We start from the raw sequence: 20,436 nt of genomic DNA, 5'->3' as shown, positions 1-20,436 counted from the left end.
CCCTCACACTCACGGCCGGCAGTCCTGGCCTCCCACGGGCTCCTCAGGCTCACTCCTACTCTCTCCCTTCCGCTACCTCAGAGCTCACCCTCTCGCACAGGTGCACACGTACGTGCCTGGCGTGGCGCCGGGGAAGGTGCCCTTCCCCCCCCCCCCCACCGAAGCCTCTGCACACACCCTGCCCGAGTGTCCAGCCACACTCTGGCCCGGGTCCCGCAAGCCCCACACCTCCCCGCCCGGCACCCTTCCCACACACCCGGGCTGCCCCCGGCCCTCCTCTCCTGCTCGGATCCTGTTCCTCTGTGCCTTAACTCCCGTGGGAGGCCACCCCCGTGCGCAAACACCTTCAACACGCGGGATCCCCCACGGCACGCACCCCACACGCTCACACACACACCCCCCACACGCTCACACACACATCCCATACACTCACACAAACACCCCACGCTCCTACACACACCACACATGCTGACGCACGCAGCACACACAGCCCCATATGCTCACACACACCACCCCACACGCTCACACCCACCCCATACGCTCTGTCACACACACCGCACACGCTCACACGCACCACCACACGCTCACACACCCGCACCACACACGCACGCACCATACACCGACAAACACGCTCACACACACACACATCCCATGCACTCAATCACACACACCCCACACGCTCGTACACACACCCCACATGCTGAGAACGAGACCACACCCCCATATGGTCACCCCCCCACACACACACCCCCATACGCTCACTCACACCCCACACGCTGAGACGCACACCCCATACGCTCACACACACAGCACACACACCCCACACGCTGAAACACACACACCATACCCTCACACACACCCCACACGCTCACACACACATCCCATACACTCACAAAACCCCCCGACGCTCCTACACACACCCCACATGCTGACACACACAGCACACACACGCTCACACACACATCGCACGTGGTGACACACACAGCACACACAGCCCCATATGCTCACACACACCACCCCCACACGCTCACACACACCCCACACGCTGACACACCCGCACCCACACATGCAAGCACCACACACGCACGCACCACACACCGACACACACGCTCACACCACACACACACACACACAGATCCCATGCACTCAATCACACACACCCCACACGCTCGTAGCCACACCCCACATGCTGACACCCAGCACACACCCCCATATGGTCACACACACACACACACACGCTCACACACACACCCCCCATACGCTCACTCACACCCCACACGCTGAGACACACACCCCATACGCTCACACACACACCACACACACCCCACACGTTCAAACACACACCATTCCCTCACTCACACACACCCCACACGCTCACACACACACACATCCACACGCTCACACACCCCATACGCTCAAGCACACACACCCCACACGCTCACCCACCGACCGCGCACGCTCACACACACACTCTCACACGCACACACCACACGCGCACGCACCACACACCGATACACGCGCTCACTCACACACACACACACACACACACACAGAAACAGAGGCGCTGAGGGATCTTCCCGTAGTGCTGGGAAGCACCTGGCTGCCCACAGCGGCTCCATTCCACCGCTGGTACGACCCTGTCGCAACCCAGCCATGGTGCTGCTCCGGCCCGTTTGGGTGGTGCACGGGCTGTCCGCTTGGGCTCCTAAAGGAGACAATCTCTGAACACACAGCAGCTCCTTGGCGGACAGGGGCGTGCAAGTGGTGGTGGGAAGGAGACTGTGGTCTGCGATTTAGCTGGAGGAGCACCCGGACAAGACGACGGGCACAGGGGTGGAGAGAGGGCTGGAGTAGATCCTGGCTAGGGGCAGGCTAAGGCGCCAAATGAAAATCTTAAACGGGAAATCTAGGTCGTGGGCCTGCGCGGTGGGGGTGGGGGCTGGAGGCGGTGCAAGGCGTTCCAGGGAACACGCTTTGCCACTTTGCCGTGGGATTCAAGGGATGGGGGATGCGATTTCAAGGACCTGTTGGCTCCGAGTCCACCGTCTGTCTCCGGTGCGCCCTCCACCCCGTGCCCCCTGCTTGGCTGTTGGGTTTTCCCCACCGGCCTCCCGAATCTTCGTGCTCCCTCTCCTGCACTGCCCGTCGGTCTGCTTCCTGGACGCGTCCAGATTCGTTTTCCCAACTCCACCTCCCGGGCGCAACCGTGCCGCTCTCCGCTCGCGGTGGCCGGGAAGCAGGTCCGAGCGGTGGCTGGCCCGAGGGCGAGGGAAGGGACCAGGGGCTCCAGCAGGTGACCCACCCGACTCAACGAGGTAGATCGCTCACCCTGCCCCGACCTCTTCCCGCACTCCCAGCCCCCTCCCCCTTTCCCCGCACCGACACCACTAACTAGACCCTCGGGAAGGAGCAAGGGGTGGCTTGTCAGGGGTGGCGGGGTTCCTCCTGGCGTCAGCAGTGCAGCCGGAGAGTCCAAGCACCTGCGGTGGCCGGACGTGCGGGCGTCTGTCGGTGGCCCCGAGTGAGGACAGAGGGTGTCACGCGCGGCCTCTCGGGTTTGGGGCGGAGGAAGAGGGGGAGCCATGCGAGCGCCCAGGGGAGGCGCCGATGCGCTGCCGTCGGGCGGCCGGGCCGCTGGCGAGGCCAAAAGGCTTGGGCTGGCCGAGGCGACGGGGCAAGGCTTGGGCTGGCCGGGCCGGCTGGCCTTGTCTGGGCACCGAGGCCGCGGGGCTAGCCGCGGGGCAAGGGAGAAGCCAGCCGGCTTCGGCTAAAAGGGGTGCGGATGCGCTGGGGAGGTCGGTAGGCCGAGAGGAAGAAGAAAGGCTTCCCTGACCGGGAATCGAACCCGGGCCGCGGCGGTGAGAGCGCCGAATCCTAACCACTAGACCACCAGGGAGCGTCAGGCCCTGCGCCTGCCCCGCACCCCCTGGACGCAGCGCCTCCATACCAGCCCCTCGCCTCTGCTTTGGCTCCAAGGCCCCAGCCTCGCCACGGCCGGCCGCCCGCCGGCCCTACCAATCCACCTGCCCTGCTGGCAGCACCCTCAAAACGCTGCGCGCCTCCTTCCCTCACACACGCGCTTGGCCTCGGGCCAACGCTCCCGGCTCCGGGCTCTCATCGGGCCTGGACACGAGGGCCCTGGAGCCGCGCAAAAGGTTGGCCAGCTGCGTTGGCCGGGAATCGAACCCGGGTCAACTGCTTGGAAGGCAGCTATGCTCACCACTATACCACCAACGCTGCACAGCCCGGGCCGCCCCGAGACGCCGGCCCAGGGTTCGCAGCGGCGCCTTCACGCCTTCTCGCCACCGCCTGGGCCGCCGGGCGCAGCCCTGCCCCGACGTCCCGCCGGCCCGCGGCCCTGCGCTGCCGCAGGCGCCAGCAGCGGCCGCCCCAGCCCCAGGCCCGGCCCCAGCCCCGCCAGCCCGATGCGGCTGTGGCGGCTCCGCAGGCCCGAGCCCCCCGCCGCCCGCGGCCCGTCTCTGGGGGGCGCTCCGGCCGCCGTGCCACTCCCCCGGCCCTCGGCTGCCGCCCGGGCAGCCCCGCCCCGCGAGACACGCATCCCTCCGGCGACCCGCTCGCCCGGGCCCTTCTGCGCGTGGCGTCCGGCGAGGCCACATCCCGCACCCACAGACGACCCGACCCAGCCGCCGCCCAGCGGTCCCCCGCGCCCCCCCCACCCCCATCCGGGACCGGGCAGCGTCGGCGTCACCAAGGAGCCCGCCGCAGCCGGCCACTCGTCAAGCGCCGGGGGCACGACAGGAGGCCCTGGCGGGGCCGTGGCGAACCCGCACGCGCGCGCCCGGCCTTACGGGGAAGGGAAAGCGGTGGGGGCGGTCCACGGTGGGCAGGGCGGGCACGCGTCGTCGCCCCGCGCCTCTGGCCGGACGCGGGAGGGAGGAGAGGAAGGGCCCTGGGGGCAAGCGTTTGGACAGAGCGGCGGTGACGCCGGCGACCAAAAAGGGCGTCTTGCCTCCCCGTCGGGGAATCGAACCCCGGTCTCCCGCGTGACAGGCGGGGATACTCACCACTATACTAACGAGGACAGCGGCGGCGGCGGCCAGCCGGGCGCCCGACCCCTCTGCGCCTGCCCGCCCTCGACGCCCTGCCTTACACAGGCGCCCGCCACGTGCCACACCCGGCCCGACCCGATCCCAAACCAAGCGCGTCGGCCCGCCGAGCAGCCCTCCCATCCCGACTCGCAGTGGACTCCAGGCCCGGGCCCGGGGCCGGGCCCGGGATCCGGACGGCGCGGAACACTCCGAGTGCGCCGGCGCCTAGGGCCTGCCGGGCGCGGATCGCGCAGGGAGAAGAGGCCCGAGCGGGCAAGCAAGGCTGCGAGCAGGGGGACGGGCGCCCGGGATGGGCCGGGGCGGAGGAGGGAGGGCGGCGACGACCTAGTGGAGGGGGCGGGGGCGGCGGCGGCGCCCACGGCGGCGAGACAGGCTGGCCCGACGCCGGTCTCCGGGTGCGGGGCCGGGGACGTGCGAGGGGGCTGGGCGGCGCCGGCGCCGGCGCCAGGCCAGTCGGCTGGCGCTGCTCCTGGTCGGCCGGGGCGCGCGTCCCGTCCCTTGCGCGCCCACACAGCCGCCGGCCGCCACCAGCGTTCGCGCGGGGTCCCAGCCAGGCGAGCGGCGACGCGCCCAGGCCCGCCGTCAGGATGGCCGAGCGGTCTAAGGCGCTGCGTTCAGGTCGCAGTCTCCCCTGGAGGCGTGGGTTCGAATCCCACTCCTGACACGCCCACCTTTTGGCCCGTCCAACCGGGACCCTGGACCCCGGCGGGCCGCGACCACGCCCCATCGCAAGCCCGCTCCTGCCTGACCCGCCGCTCCTGCCTTGCACCCTCGCAGGAGGGGCCCAGTGCCGAGCCCTGACGCCTCGACGCTCCTGGCCACGGGCTTGGCGCACACACGCCCCCGCCCACCAGTTCACACGCCTTTCCCACCCGATCCCATCCCCAGCCCCGCAGGCCTGGGGAACTTCGCAGCACGCCTCTCCTCACCTGCTTCCCGGGGGCTGTGTTTTCCTTCCTCCCTCCCGCTCCCGCTCCCGCTGCACTCCCTCGGCCCCCTGCAGAGCAGCCGGCTGCGCAAATGCCGAAAGCCCTCCGCATTCGGTTCTCCACCGGACGGGTGCCTGGTGAACAGCGCCTCGCTCTCGTAGCCGAGCACTCCCGCCACCAAGAGCACACCGTCCGACAGACAGCCCGTCCTTTCTGCCGGCCCCCATTCCCTTCTCTCCACACCCTCCTCAGGTGGCCCGAGGTGCCCACGAGGATTTGCCACCTTGACGACGCCTGACCCTGGCCACACCTGCCTGCCTGCCTGCCTCCCTCCCCGGACACAGGCAGCCCGGCCACCCGCTCGCCGGCCCACGACAGGGCCCTCCCTTCAGTGCGCCTGGCCCGGGAGTCCAGCCCGGGAAGGTGGCTCCCGTGAGCGCTGGGCCGAAGGAAGCCCTGGATCCCCAGGCCACCCACCTGGGCGCCCCAGCGCATCTCCGCGCCGGAAGCCGCTGCCCGGCCGGGACCCGAGGAGCCCAGCGGGCTCCCTCACCGCGCTGTCGGCCAGCTAGCCAGCGGCCACTCTGCCAGAGCGCTCCCGCGAGCCAGGATCGCGCTCCTGCCTCACAACCACCGCCGCCCCCCGCCCCCCCCCCCGCCCTCGAGCTGGCCCCCTAGGGAGCGCTGCGCGCCCCAGCTCAGACGCCTTGCTTCGCTCTCCCGGCCTGAGCGGCTCCTCGGCCGCGCCGGCGGCGCGACGGGGCCTCCATCTCCTACACACAACACGCAGGCGCCCGCGCGCGGACACCCACACGCCCACACCCACACAGCCCACCCCTCGGCACCGCACGTGCGCACACCACCGGAGCTCGGGTCCCCAGCCCCGCCCACCCTCGCACACTCTGCCCCGGCGAGAAAGCCCTCCGCCGAAGGGACCTTGGGTCCCGGCTGAGAGGAGCCGCTGAAGGCAACGGCAGCGCTCAGCCTCGCCTGCCACAGGTGCCCCCGCGCTGGGTGCGATTCGGGCGCTGGCCAGCCTGGGTCCGGCTCCCGGCTTCCCCTGGCGACCCCGGCAGGGCAACGTGTCGCCGCGGCCGTCGACCGGGGAGAAAGCACCGCAGGAGCCTAGTGGGCCTCCGTGCGTCCGTGCGGCGCTCGGCCCGTCTGCGCCGCTCCCTAGGGCTCTGGACGTGCCCGGAGCCTCTGTTCCACACCGCCCGTCCGCCTCCTGCTCAAACCAAGCCCATGCTCCCCAGCACCGGGCCGGACCCGTGTCTGGGCGCCGCTGGGGAGCGCCGCTGGGGAAGCCGTCCGGGGAGCGCCGCCATCGGTGCATGGGTGGTTCAGTGGTAGAATTCTCGCCTGCCACGCGGGAGGCCCGGGTTCGATTCCCGGCCCATGCAGCACGCCGTCCCCTTTTGGCCAGCCCTGCAGCCCCAACGCGCGCACGCGCGCGCCCCCGGCTTCCTCTCGCCCACGCTCAAGGCCCCTGGCCGAAACCAGCTCTGCTCCGGACCCAGCCGGAGCCCGGCCCTGCCCTGCCGCCCGTTCCCTTCCTCTCCGTCTCTCTCGCCCAGGGGACCAAACTCCACCCAGCGCCCGACGCCCCTGGCCCGCCCACACGCCTCCCCTGCCCCTTTCCTCTTCAGGACCCTGAGCACCCCGCTTCGCTCACCCGCCTCTCCTCCAGCAACGCTTCCCGGCACCACCACACACCGGCGCCGCGCCGCTCCAGAGCCCACGGGGCCGCGCCCCACCTCCCCGCCTTTGCCCACGGTTCCTCCCTCCCTGCCTCACTCTACCCACACTCCCACAATCCTCCTCTCTTTGCACAACCAGGGGCAACCGACTTGCCACCCTTAGCCCTGATCCGTCCCATTCTCCTGCAGGGACCCTCACAAACTCACTGGGGTGCACCGGGAAGACCAAATGCATGGCACCACATCCTCCCGACGCCCGCCCTATAGTCTCTTGAAGGCCCGCTTGGCCGCAGTAGCCGGCAAACTCCGCCGCTGCTGCAACGCTAGGACCCCCGGCAGCACCAGGTCCACAACCGCCCGCGCCAGCGCTAGCACCGGCAGCACCTATCTCCCCACCCCCCCAGCCCCCCTCCCCCGCCTCCGCCGCCGTCGCCGCCGCCACCGCCGCCGCCGCCGCCGTCACCACCACCACCACCACCCCCCCCTCGCAACAGCAGCGGCGGCACCAAGTCCACCAGCAGAGCGGCACCTGGACCAGCACCGGCTCGGCTGTGGGTACCGCCACCACCACCGCTTGGACCGAGTCCAGCACCGCACACCACCACGGGCACCGTTGCCAACAGCACTAGAGTCCTTCCGCGCCACCGCCACTGCCCCGACACCATCACCAACAGAACGGAGTCCAGCACCAGCGAACCAGCAGGGGCATCGCCGCCCACCGCACTAAAGTCCTCCACCATCGCTGCCGCCCCGCAAACACCAGCACCACTAGGACCGAGTCCACCGCCGCACACCACCACGGGCACCGTTGCCAAGAGCACTAAAGTCCTTCAGCACCACCACCACAAAGGCCACCATCACCACACCGGCTCGGGCACCATCGCCCACAGCACCGAAGTCCTCCCCCATCAGTACCGCCCACACCACCACCAAGTCCACCACCGCCGCCGCCGCCATCACCGGCAGGACCAAGTCCACCACCAGCGCACCAGCATGGGCATCATTGCCAACGGCACCGAAGTCCTCCACGATCACAACCACCACCATCACCACCACCACCTCCTCCACCACCACAGGCTCCACCACCAAGTCCACCATCACCACAGCGGCACGGGCACCATCGCCGACAGTCTGGAGTCCATCACCGCCACCGCCACCACCGAGACCATGCACACCATCACCACAGCAGCCCGCGCACCACAACCAACGGCACAGAAGTCCACCCCAGCAGCAGCAGCAGCAGCAGCAGCAGCAGGAGTAGCAGCAGCAGCAACACCAATTCGTCCACCACCAGCAACACAAGCAGCAGCACAGCCTGCACCTCCGCCCCCAGCGACCCCTCGTGCCCCAATATCCCCACACGGATCCCCTGCGGGCACACCCCCTCCTTTCCAAGTCCTCATTGTTCAGTGAACCTGCGTGGCATTTGTCCCTTTGGCCTCTCTGAATCTGAAGCCGAGGACAACCCCTGAGACAGGACTGGTTGTCCCGATGACAGGGGATTGAAGTCTCGGGGACGGTGGGTTCCCTCACCCCACTGGGACGGCTCCTAGACCCGGTCCAGCCCTATCTCTGGGTCTCCCTTGCCTGCCTGCCTGCCTGCCTGCCTGCTTCCCACCCACGCCCCCAACACCCACCCCTTGGCCTCACCACCTTGCAGCGCAGCACAGCAGTGTCCGCCCGGCGCACCTCCTCTGCCAGGGTCCTGTCGCACCCCGGGGGCCTCCAGCTTTCTTGCACCGGGACCCACTCTCCACCACTTGCCCAACACCCATCCCTCACACTCACGGCCGGCAGTCCTGGCCTCCCACGGGCTCCTCAGGCTCACTCCTACTCTCTCCCTTCCGCTACCTCAGAGCTCACCCTCTCGCACAGGTGCACACGTACGTGCCTGGCGTGGCGCCGGGGAAGGTGCCCTTCCCCCCCCCCCCCACCGAAGCCTCTGCACACACCCTGCCCGAGTGTCCAGCCACACTCTGGCCCGGGTCCCGCAAGCCCCACACCTCCCCGCCCGGCACCCTTCCCACACACCCGGGCTGCCCCCGGCCCTCCTCTCCTGCTCGGATCCTGTTCCTCTGTGCCTTAACTCCCGTGGGAGGCCACCCCCGTGCGCAAACACCTTCAACACGCGGGATCCCCCACGGCACGCACCCACACGCTCACACACACACCCCCCACACGCTCACACACACATCCCATACACTCACACAAACACCCCACGCTCCTACACACACCACACATGCTGACGCACGCAGCACACACAGCCCCATATGCTCACACACACCACCCCACACGCTCACACCCACCCCATACGCTCTGTCACACACACCGCACACGCTCACACGCACCACCACACGCTCACACACCCGCACCACACACGCACGCACCATACACCGACAAACACGCTCACACACACACACATCCCATGCACTCAATCACACACACCCCACACGCTCGTACACACACCCCACATGCTGAGAACGAGACCACACCCCCATATGGTCACCCCCCCACACACACACCCCCATACGCTCACTCACACCCCACACGCTGAGACGCACACCCCATACGCTCACACACACAGCACACACACCCCACACGCTGAAACACACACACCATACCCTCACACACACCCCACACGCTCACACACACATCCCATACACTCACAAAACCCCCCGACGCTCCTACACACACCCCACATGCTGACACACACAGCACACACACGCTCACACACACATCGCACGTGGTGACACACACAGCACACACAGCCCCATATGCTCACACACACCACCCCCACACGCTCACACACACCCCACACGCTGACACACCCGCACCCACACATGCAAGCACCACACACGCACGCACCACACACCGACACACACGCTCACACCACACACACACACACACAGATCCCATGCACTCAATCACACACACCCCACACGCTCGTAGCCACACCCCACATGCTGACACCCAGCACACACCCCCATATGGTCACACACACACACACACACGCTCACACACACACCCCCCATACGCTCACTCACACCCCACACGCTGAGACACACACCCCATACGCTCACACACACACCACACACACCCCACACGTTCAAACACACACCATTCCCTCACTCACACACACCCCACACGCTCACACACACACACATCCACACGCTCACACACCCCATACGCTCAAGCACACACACCCCACACGCTCACCCACCGACCGCGCACGCTCACACACACACTCTCACACGCACACACCACACGCGCACGCACCACACACCGATACACGCGCTCACTCACACACACACACACACACACACAGAGAAACAGAGGCGCTGAGGGATCTTCCCGTAGTGCTGGGAAGCACCTGGCTGCCCACAGCGGCTCCATTCCACCGCTGGTACGACCCTGTCGCAACCCAGCCATGGTGCTGCTCCGGCCCGTTTGGGTGGTGCACGGGCTGTCCGCTTGGGCTCCTAAAGGAGACAATCTCTGAACACACAGCAGCTCCTTGGCGGACAGGGGCGTGCAAGTGGTGGTGGGAAGGAGACTGTGGTCTGCGATTTAGCTGGAGGAGCACCCGGACAAGACGACGGGCACAGGGGTGGAGAGAGGGCTGGAGTAGATCCTGGCTAGGGGCAGGCTAAGGCGCCAAATGAAAATCTTAAACGGGAAATCTAGGTCGTGGGCCTGCGCGGTGGGGGTGGGGGCTGGAGGCGGTGCAAGGCGTTCCAGGGAACACGCTTTGCCACTTTGCCGTGGGATTCAAGGGATGGGGGATGCGATTTCAAGGACCTGTTGGCTCCGAGTCCACCGTCTGTCTCCGGTGCGCCCTCCACCCCGTGCCCCCTGCTTGGCTGTTGGGTTTTCCCCACCGGCCTCCCGAATCTTCGTGCTCCCTCTCCTGCACTGCCCGTCGGTCTGCTTCCTGGACGCGTCCAGATTCGTTTTCCCAACTCCACCTCCCGGGCGCAACCGTGCCGCTCTCCGCTCGCGGTGGCCGGGAAGCAGGTCCGAGCGGTGGCTGGCCCGAGGGCGAGGGAAGGGACCAGGGGCTCCAGCAGGTGACCCACCCGACTCAACGAGGTAGATCGCTCACCCTGCCCCGACCTCTTCCCGCACTCCCAGCCCCCTCCCCCTTTCCCCGCACCGACACCACTAACTAGACCCTCGGGAAGGAGCAAGGGGTGGCTTGTCAGGGGTGGCGGGGTTCCTCCTGGCGTCAGCAGTGCAGCCGGAGAGTCCAAGCACCTGCGGTGGCCGGACGTGCGGGCGTCTGTCGGTGGCCCCGAGTGAGGACAGAGGGTGTCACGCGCGGCCTCTCGGGTTTGGGGCGGAGGAAGAGGGGGAGCCATGCGAGCGCCCAGGGGAGGCGCCGATGCGCTGCCGTCGGGCGGCCGGGCCGCTGGCGAGGCCAAAAGGCTTGGGCTGGCCGAGGCGACGGGGCAAGGCTTGGGCTGGCCGGGCCGGCTGGCCTTGTCTGGGCACCGAGGCCGCGGGGCTAGCCGCGGGGCAAGGGAGAAGCCAGCCGGCTTCGGCTAAAAGGGGTGCGGATGCGCTGGGGAGGTCGGTAGGCCGAGAGGAAGAAGAAAGGCTTCCCTGACCGGGAATCGAACCCGGGCCGCGGCGGTGAGAGCGCCGAATCCTAACCACTAGACCACCAGGGAGCGTCAGGCCCTGCGCCTGCCCCGCACCCCCTGGACGCAGCGCCTCCATACCAGCCCCTCGCCTCTGCTTTGGCTCCAAGGCCCCAGCCTCGCCACGGCCGGCCGCCCGCCGGCCCTACCAATCCACCTGCCCTGCTGGCAGCACCCTCAAAACGCTGCGCGCCTCCTTCCCTCACACACGCGCTTGGCCTCGGGCCAACGCTCCCGGCTCCGGGCTCTCATCGGGCCTGGACACGAGGGCCCTGGAGCCGCGCAAAAGGTTGGCCAGCTGCGTTGGCCGGGAATCGAACCCGGGTCAACTGCTTGGAAGGCAGCTATGCTCACCACTATACCACCAACGCTGCACAGCCCGGGCCGCCCCGAGACGCCGGCCCAGGGTTCGCAGCGGCGCCTTCACGCCTTCTCGCCACCGCCTGGGCCGCCGGGCGCAGCCCTGCCCCGACGTCCCGCCGGCCCGCGGCCCTGCGCTGCCGCAGGCGCCAGCAGCGGCCGCCCCAGCCCCAGGCCCGGCCCCAGCCCCGCCAGCCCGATGCGGCTGTGGCGGCTCCGCAGGCCCGAGCCCCCCGCCGCCCGCGGCCCGTCTCTGGGGGGCGCTCCGGCCGCCGTGCCACTCCCCCGGCCCTCGGCTGCCGCCCGGGCAGCCCCGCCCCGCGAGACACGCATCCCTCCGGCGACCCGCTCGCCCGGGCCCTTCTGCGCGTGGCGTCCGGCGAGGCCACATCCCGCACCCACAGACGACCCGACCCAGCCGCCGCCCAGCGGTCCCCCGCGCCCCCCCCCACCCCCATCCGGGACCGGGCAGCGTCGGCGTCACCAAGGAGCCCGCCGCAGCCGGCCACTCGTCAAGCGCCGGGGGCACGACAGGAGGCCCTGGCGGGGCCGTGGCGAACCCGCACGCGCGCGCCCGGCCTTACGGGGAAGGGAAAGCGGTGGGGGCGGTCCACGGTGGGCAGGGCGGGCACGCGTCGTCGCCCCGCGCCTCTGGCCGGACGCGGGAGGGAGGAGAGGAAGGGCCCTGGGGGCAAGCGTTTGGACAGAGCGGCGGTGACGCCGGCGACCAAAAAGGGCGTCTTGCCTCCCCGTCGGGGAATCGAACCCCGGTCTCCCGCGTGACAGGCGGGGATACTCACCACTATACTAACGAGGACAGCGGCGGCGGCGGCCAGCCGGGCGCCCGACCCCTCTGCGCCTGCCCGCCCTCGACGCCCTGCCTTACACAGGCGCCCGCCACGTGCCACACCCGGCCCGACCCGATCCCAAACCAAGCGCGTCGGCCCGCCGAGCAGCCCTCCCATCCCGACTCGCAGTGGACTCCAGGCCCGGGCCCGGGGCCGGGCCCGGGATCCGGACGGCGCGGAACACTCCGAGTGCGCCGGCGCCTAGGGCCTGCCGGGCGCGGATCGCGCAGGGAGAAGAGGCCCGAGCGGGCAAGCAAGGCTGCGAGCAGGGGGACGGGCGCCCGGGATGGGCCGGGGCGGAGGAGGGAGGGCGGCGACGACCTAGTGGAGGGGGCGGGGGCGGCGGCGGCGCCCACGGCGGCGAGACAGGCTGGCCCGACGCCGGTCTCCGGGTGCGGGGCCGGGGATGTGCGAGGGGGCTGGGCGGCGCCGGCGCCGGCGCCAGGCCAGTCGGCTGGCGCTGCTCCTGGTCGGCCGGGGCGCGCGTCCCGTCCCTTGCGCGCCCACACAGCCGCCGGCCGCCACCAGCGTTCGCGCGGGGTCCCAGCCAGGCGAGCGGCGACGCGCCCAGGCCCGCCGTCAGGATGGCCGAGCGGTCTAAGGCGCTGCGTTCAGGTCGCAGTCTCCCCTGGAGGCGTGGGTTCGAATCCCACTCCTGACACGCCCACCTTTTGGCCCGTCCAACCGGGACCCTGGACCCCGGCGGGCCGCGACCACGCCCCATCGCAAGCCCGCTCCTGCCTGACCCGCCGCTCCTGCCTTGCACCCTCGCAGGAGGGGCCCAGTGCCGAGCCCTGACGCCTCGACGCTCCTGGCCACGGGCTTGGCGCACACACGCCCCCGCCCACCAGTTCACACGCCTTTCCCACCCGATCCCATCCCCAGCCCCGCAGGCCTGGGGAACTTCGCAGCACGCCTCTCCTCACCTGCTTCCCGGGGGCTGTGTTTTCCTTCCTCCCTCCCGCTCCCGCTCCCGCTGCACTCCCTCGGCCCCCTGCAGAGCAGCCGGCTGCGCAAATGCCGAAAGCCCTCCGCATTCGGTTCTCCACCGGACGGGTGCCTGGTGAACAGCGCCTCGCTCTCGTAGCCGAGCACTCCCGCCACCAAGAGCACACCGTCCGACAGACAGCCCGTCCTTTCCGCCGGCCCCCATTCCCTTCTCTCCACACCCTCCTCAGGTGGCCCGAGGTGCCCACGAGGATTTGCCACCTTGACGACGCCTGACCCTGGCCACACCTGCCTGCCTGCCTGCCTCCCTCCCCGGACACAGGCAGCCCGGCCACCCGCTCGCCGGCCCACGACAGGGCCCTCCCTTCAGTGCGCCTGGCCCGGGAGTCCAGCCCGGGAAGGTGGCTCCCGTGAGCGCTGGGCCGAAGGAAGCCCTGGATCCCCAGGCCACCCACCTGGGCGCCCCAGCGCATCTCCGCGCCGGAAGCCGCTGCCCGGCCGGGACCCGAGGAGCCCAGCGGGCTCCCTCACCGCGCTGTCGGCCAGCTAGCCAGCGGCCACTCTGCCAGAGCGCTCCCGCGAGCCAGGATCGCGCTCCTGCCTCACAACCACCGCCGCCCCCCGCCCCCCCCCCCGCCCTCGAGCTGGCCCCCTAGGGAGCGCTGCGCGCCCCAGCTCAGACGCCTTGCTTCGCTCTCCCGGCCTGAGCGGCTCCTCGGCCGCGCCGGCGGCGCGACGGGGCCTCCATCTCCTACACACAACACGCAGGCGCCCGCGCGCGGACACCCACACACCCACACCCACACAGCCCACCCCTCGGCACCGCACGTGCGCACACCACCGGAGCTCGGGTCCCCAGCCCCGCCCACCCTCGCACACTCTGCCCCGGCGAGAAAGCCCTCCGCCGAAGGGACCTTGGGTCCCGGCTGAGAGGAGCCGCTGAAGGCAACGGCAGCGCTCAGCCTCGCCTGCCACAGGTGCCCCCGCGCTGGGTGCGATTCGGGCGCTGGCCAGCCTGGGTCCGGCTCCCGGCTTCCCCTGGCGACCCCGGCAGGGCAACGTGTCGCCGCGGCCGTCGACCGGGGAGAAAGCACCGCAGGAGCCTAGTGGGCCTCCGTGCGTCCGTGCGGCGCTCGGCCCGTCTGCGCCGCTCCCTAGGGCTCTGGACGTGCCCGGAGCCTCTGTTCCACACCGCCCGTCCGCCTCCTGCTCAAACCAAGCCCATGCTCCCCAGCACCGGGCCGGACCCGTGTCTGGGCGCCGCTGGGGAGCGCCGCTGGGGAAGCCGTCCGGGGAGCGCCGCCATCGGTGCATGGGTGGTTCAGTGGTAGAATTCTCGCCTGCCACGCGGGAGGCCCGGGTTCGATTCCCGGCCCATGCAGCACGCCGTCCCCTTTTGGCCAGCCCTGCAGCCCCAACGCGCGCACGCGCGCGCCCCCGGCTTCCTCTCGCCCACGCTCAAGGCCCCTGGCCGAAACCAGCTCGGCTCCGGACCCAGCCGGAGCCCGGCCCTGCCCTGCCGCCCGTTCCCTTCCTCTCCGTCTCTCTCGCCCAGGGGACCAAACTCCACCCAGCGCCCGACGCCCCTGGCCCGCCCACACGCCTCCCCTGCCCCTTTCCTCTTCAGGACCCTGAGCACCCCGCTTCGCTCACCCGCCTCTCCTCCAGCAACGCTTCCCGGCACCACCACACACCGGCGCCGCGCCGCTCCAGAGCCCACGGGGCCGCGCCCCACCTCCCCGCCTTTGCCCACGGTTCCTCCCTCCCTGCCTCACTCTACCCACACTCCCACAATCCTCCTCTCTTTGCACAACCAGGGGCAACCGACTTGCCACCCTTAGCCCTGATCCGTCCCATTCTCCTGCAGGGACCCTCACAAACTCACTGGGGTGCACCGGGAAGACCAAATGCATGGCACCACATCCTCCCGACGCCCGCCCTATAGTCTCTTGAAGGCCCGCTTGGCCGCAGTAGCCGGCAAACTCCGCCGCTGCTGCAACGCTAGGACCCCCGGCAGCACCAGGTCCACAACCGCCCGCGCCAGCGCTAGCACCGGCAGCACCTATCTCCCCACCCCCCCAGCCCCCCTCCCCCGCCTCCGCCGCCGTCGCCGCCGCCACCGCCGCCGCCGCCGCCGTCACCACCACCACCACCACCCCCCCCTCGCAACAGCAGCGGCGGCACCAAGTCCACCAGCAGAGCGGCACCTGGACCAGCACCGGCTCGGCTGTGGGTACCGCCACCACCACCGCTTGGACCGAGTCCAGCACCGCACACCACCACGGGCACCGTTGCCAACAGCACTAGAGTCCTTCCGCGCCACCGCCACTGCCCCGACACCATCACCAACAGAACGGAGTCCAGCACCAGCGAACCAGCAGGGGCATCGCCGCCCACCGCACTAAAGTCCTCCACCATCGCTGCCGCCCCGCAAACACCAGCACCACTAGGACCGAGTCCACCGCCGCACACCACCACGGGCACCGTTGCCAAGAGCACTAAAGTCCTTCAGCACCACCACCACAAAGGCCACCATCACCACACCGGCTCGGGCACCATCGCCCACAGCACCGAAGTCCTCCCCCATCAGTACCGCCCACACCACCACCAAGTCCACCACCGCCGCCGCCGCCATCACCGGCAGGACCAAGTCCACCACCAGCGCACCAGCATGGGCATCATTGCCAACGGCACCGAAGTCCTCCACGATCACAACCACCACCATCACCACCACCACCTCCTCCACCACCACAGGCTCCACCACCAAGTCCACCATCACCACAGCGGCACGGGCACCATCGCCGACAGTCTGGAGTCCATCACCGCCACCGCCACCACCGAGACCATGCACACCATCACCACAGCAGCCCGCGCACCACAACCAACGGCACAGAAGTCCACCCCAGCAGCAGCAGCAGCAGCAGCAGCAGCAGGAGTAGCAGCAGCAGCAACACCAATTCGTCCACCACCAGCAACACAAGCAGCAGCACAGCCTGCACCTCCGCCCCCAGCGACCCCTCGTGCCCCAATATCCCCACACGGATCCCCTGCGGGCACACCCCCTCCTTTCCAAGTCCTCATTGTTCAGTGAACCTGCGTGGCATTTGTCCCTTTGGCCTCTCTGAATCTGAAGCCGAGGACAACCCCTGAGACAGGACTGGTTGTCCCGATGACAGGGGATTGAAGTCTCGGGGACGGTGGGTTCCCTCACCCCACTGGGACGGCTCCTAGACCCGGTCCAGCCCTATCTCTGGGTCTCCCTTGCCTGCCTGCCTGCCTGCCTGCCTGCTTCCCACCCACGCCCCCAACACCCACCCCTTGGCCTCACCACCTTGCAGCGCAGCACAGCAGTGTCCGCCCGGCGCACCTCCTCTGCCAGGGTCCTGTCGCACCCCGGGGGCCTCCAGCTTTCTTGCACCGGGACCCACTCTCCACCACTTGCCCGACACCCATCCCTCACACTCACGGCCGGCAGTCCTGGCCTCCCACGGGCTCCTCAGGCTCACTCCTACTCTCTCCCTTCCGCTACCTCAGAGCTCACCCTCTCGCACAGGTGCACACGTACGTGCCTGGCGTGGCGCCGGGGAAGGTGCCCTTCCCCCCCCCCCCCACCGAAGCCTCTGCACACACCCTGCCCGAGTGTCCAGCCACACTCTGGCCCGGGTCCCGCAAGCCCCACACCTCCCCGCCCGGCACCCTTCCCACACACCCGGGCTGCCCCCGGCCCTCCTCTCCTGCTCGGATCCTGTTCCTCTGTGCCTTAACTCCCGTGGGAGGCCACCCCCGTGCGCAAACACCTTCAACACGCGGGATCCCCCACGGCACGCACCCACACGCTCACACACACACCCCCCACACGCTCACACACACATCCCATACACTCACACAAACACCCCACGCTCCTACACACACCACACATGCTGACGCACGCAGCACACACAGCCCCATATGCTCACACACACCACCCCACACGCTCACACCCACCCCATACGCTCTGTCACACACACCGCACACGCTCACACGCACCACCACACGCTCACACACCCGCACCACACACGCACGCACCATACACCGACAAACACGCTCACACACACACACATCCCATGCACTCAATCACACACACCCCACACGCTCGTACACACACCCCACATGCTGAGAACGAGACCACACCCCCATATGGTCACCCCCCCACACACACACCCCCATACGCTCACTCACACCCCACACGCTGAGACGCACACCCCATACGCTCACACACACAGCACACACACCCCACACGCTGAAACACACACACCATACCCTCACACACACCCCACACGCTCACACACACATCCCATACACTCACAAAACCCCCCGACGCTCCTACACACACCCCACATGCTGACACACACAGCACACACACGCTCACACACACATCGCACGTGGTGACACACACAGCACACACAGCCCCATATGCTCACACACACCACCCCCACACGCTCACACACACCCCACACGCTGACACACCCGCACCCACACATGCAAGCACCACACACGCACGCACCACACACCGACACACACGCTCACACCACACACACACACACACAGATCCCATGCACTCAATCACACACACCCCACACGCTCGTAGCCACACCCCACATGCTGACACCCAGCACACACCCCCATATGGTCACACACACACACACACACGCTCACACACACACCCCCCATACGCTCACTCACACCCCACACGCTGAGACACACACCCCATACGCTCACACACACACCCCACACACCCCACACGTTCAAACACACACACCATTCCCTCACTCACACACACCCCACACGCTCACACACACACACATCCACACGCTCACACACCCCATACGCTCAAGCACACACACCCCACACGCTCACCCACCGACCGCGCACGCTCACACACACACTCTCACACGCACACACCACACGCGCACGCACCACACACCGATACACGCGCTCACTCACACACACACACACACACACACACAGAAACAGAGGCGCTGAGGGATCTTCCCGTAGTGCTGGGAAGCACCTGGCTGCCCACAGCGGCTCCATTCCACCGCTGGTACGACCCTGTCGCAACCCAGCCATGGTGCTGCTCCGGCCCGTTTGGGTGGTGCACGGGCTGTCCGCTTGGGCTCCTAAAGGAGACAATCTCTGAACACACAGCAGCTCCTTGGCGGACAGGGGCGTGCAAGTGGTGGTGGGAAGGAGACTGTGGTCTGCGATTTAGCTGGAGGAGCACCCGGACAAGACGACGGGCACAGGGGTGGAGAGAGGGCTGGAGTAGATCCTGGCTAGGGGCAGGCTAAGGCGCCAAATGAAAATCTTAAACGGGAAATCTAGGTCGTGGGCCTGCGCGGTGGGGGTGGGGGCTGGAGGCGGTGCAAGGCGTTCCAGGGAACACGCTTTGCCACTTTGCCGTGGGATTCAAGGGATGGGGGATGCGATTTCAAGGACCTGTTGGCTCCGAGTCCACCGTCTGTCTCCGGTGCGCCCTCCACCCCGTGCCCCCTGCTTGGCTGTTGGGTTTTCCCCACCGGCCTCCCGAATCTTCGTGCTCCCTCTCCTGCACTGCCCGTCGGTCTGCTTCCTGGACGCGTCCAGATTCGTTTTCCCAACTCCACCTCCCGGGCGCAACCGTGCCGCTCTCCGCTCGCGGTGGCCGGGAAGCAGGTCCGAGCGGTGGCTGGCCCGAGGGCGAGGGAAGGGACCAGGGGCTCCAGCAGGTGACCCACCCGACTCAACGAGGTAGATCGCTCACCCTGCCCCGACCTCTTCCCGCACTCCCAGCCCCCTCCCCCTTTCCCCGCACCGACACCACTAACTAGACCCTCGGGAAGGAGCAAGGGGTGGCTTGTCAGGGGTGGCGGGGTTCCTCCTGGCGTCAGCAGTGCAGCCGGAGAGTCCAAGCACCTGCGGTGGCCGGACGTGCGGGCGTCTGTCGGTGGCCCCGAGTGAGGACAGAGGGTGTCACGCGCGGCCTCTCGGGTTTGGGGCGGAGGAAGAGGGGGAGCCATGCGAGCGCCCAGGGGAGGCGCCGATGCGCTGCCGTCGGGCGGCCGGGCCGCTGGCGAGGCCAAAAGGCTTGGGCTGGCCGAGGCGACGGGGCAAGGCTTGGGCTGGCCGGGCCGGCTGGCCTTGTCTGGGCACCGAGGCCGCGGGGCTAGCCGCGGGGCAAGGGAGAAGCCAGCCGGCTTCGGCTAAAAGGGGTGCGGATGCGCTGGGGAGGTCGGTAGGCCGAGAGGAAGAAGAAAGGCTTCCCTGACCGGGAATCGAACCCGGGCCGCGGCGGTGAGAGCGCCGAATCCTAACCACTAGACCACCAGGGAGCGTCAGGCCCTGCGCCTGCCCCGCACCCCCTGGACGCAGCGCCTCCATACCAGCCCCTCGCCTCTGCTTTGGCTCCAAGGCCCCAGCCTCGCCACGGCCGGCCGCCCGCCGGCCCTACCAATCCACCTGCCCTGCTGGCAGCACCCTCAAAACGCTGCGCGCCTCCTTCCCTCACACACGCGCTTGGCCTCGGGCCAACGCTCCCGGCTCCGGGCTCTCATCGGGCCTGGACACGAGGGCCCTGGAGCCGCGCAAAAGGTTGGCCAGCTGCGTTGGCCGGGAATCGAACCCGGGTCAACTGCTTGGAAGGCAGCTATGCTCACCACTATACCACCAACGCTGCACAGCCCGGGCCGCCCCGAGACGCCGGCCCAGGGTTCGCAGCGGCGCCTTCACGCCTTCTCGCACCGCCTGGGCCGCCGGGCGCAGCCCTGCCCCGACGTCCCGCCGGCCCGCGGCCCTGCGCTGCCGCAGGCGCCAGCAGCGGCCGCCCCAGCCCCAGGCCCGGCCCCAGCCCCGCCAGCCCGATGCGGCTGTGGCGGCTCCGCAGGCCCGAGCCCCCCGCCGCCCGCGGCCCGTCTCTGGGGGGC

General features: G+C 69.0%; 10 non-coding genes across 10 annotated transcripts; 2 read left to right on the top strand and 8 right to left on the bottom strand.

Moving 5' to 3' along the window:
* Positions 1–2,824: 2,824 nt before the first annotated feature.
* Positions 2,825–2,896, bottom strand: TRNAE-CUC (transfer RNA glutamic acid (anticodon CUC)). The gene has a single exon. It is a non-coding gene; the product is annotated as a tRNA-Glu (tRNA).
* A 269-nt stretch (positions 2,897–3,165) lies between these two features.
* Positions 3,166–3,237, bottom strand: TRNAG-UCC (transfer RNA glycine (anticodon UCC)). Its single transcript has one exon. It is a non-coding gene; the product is annotated as a tRNA-Gly (tRNA).
* Positions 3,238–3,970: 733 nt separating this feature from the next.
* On the bottom strand, positions 3,971–4,042 carry TRNAD-GUC (transfer RNA aspartic acid (anticodon GUC)). The gene has a single exon. It is a non-coding gene; the product is annotated as a tRNA-Asp (tRNA).
* Positions 4,043–4,651: 609 nt separating this feature from the next.
* TRNAL-CAG (transfer RNA leucine (anticodon CAG)) lies at positions 4,652–4,734 on the top strand. The gene has a single exon. It is a non-coding gene; the product is annotated as a tRNA-Leu (tRNA).
* A 6,563-nt stretch (positions 4,735–11,297) lies between these two features.
* TRNAE-CUC (transfer RNA glutamic acid (anticodon CUC)) lies at positions 11,298–11,369 on the bottom strand. The gene has a single exon. It is a non-coding gene; the product is annotated as a tRNA-Glu (tRNA).
* A 269-nt stretch (positions 11,370–11,638) lies between these two features.
* On the bottom strand, positions 11,639–11,710 carry TRNAG-UCC (transfer RNA glycine (anticodon UCC)). Its single transcript has one exon. It is a non-coding gene; the product is annotated as a tRNA-Gly (tRNA).
* A 734-nt stretch (positions 11,711–12,444) lies between these two features.
* TRNAD-GUC (transfer RNA aspartic acid (anticodon GUC)) lies at positions 12,445–12,516 on the bottom strand. The gene has a single exon. It is a non-coding gene; the product is annotated as a tRNA-Asp (tRNA).
* A 609-nt stretch (positions 12,517–13,125) lies between these two features.
* On the top strand, positions 13,126–13,208 carry TRNAL-CAG (transfer RNA leucine (anticodon CAG)). Its single transcript has one exon. It is a non-coding gene; the product is annotated as a tRNA-Leu (tRNA).
* A 6,565-nt stretch (positions 13,209–19,773) lies between these two features.
* TRNAE-CUC (transfer RNA glutamic acid (anticodon CUC)) lies at positions 19,774–19,845 on the bottom strand. Its single transcript has one exon. It is a non-coding gene; the product is annotated as a tRNA-Glu (tRNA).
* A 269-nt stretch (positions 19,846–20,114) lies between these two features.
* TRNAG-UCC (transfer RNA glycine (anticodon UCC)) lies at positions 20,115–20,186 on the bottom strand. Its single transcript has one exon. It is a non-coding gene; the product is annotated as a tRNA-Gly (tRNA).
* Positions 20,187–20,436: the final 250 nt, after the last annotated feature.

This window comes from Eumetopias jubatus, unplaced genomic scaffold, assembly GCF_037043125.1.
Source record: "Eumetopias jubatus isolate StellerSeaLion01/CBP00866 unplaced genomic scaffold, mEumJub1_p1.0 scaffold_182, whole genome shotgun sequence".
Taxonomy (NCBI): domain Eukaryota; kingdom Metazoa; phylum Chordata; class Mammalia; order Carnivora; family Otariidae; genus Eumetopias; species Eumetopias jubatus.
The sequence above is the reverse complement of the archived record's forward strand: the minus strand, read 5'-3'. Positions and strand labels throughout refer to the sequence as shown.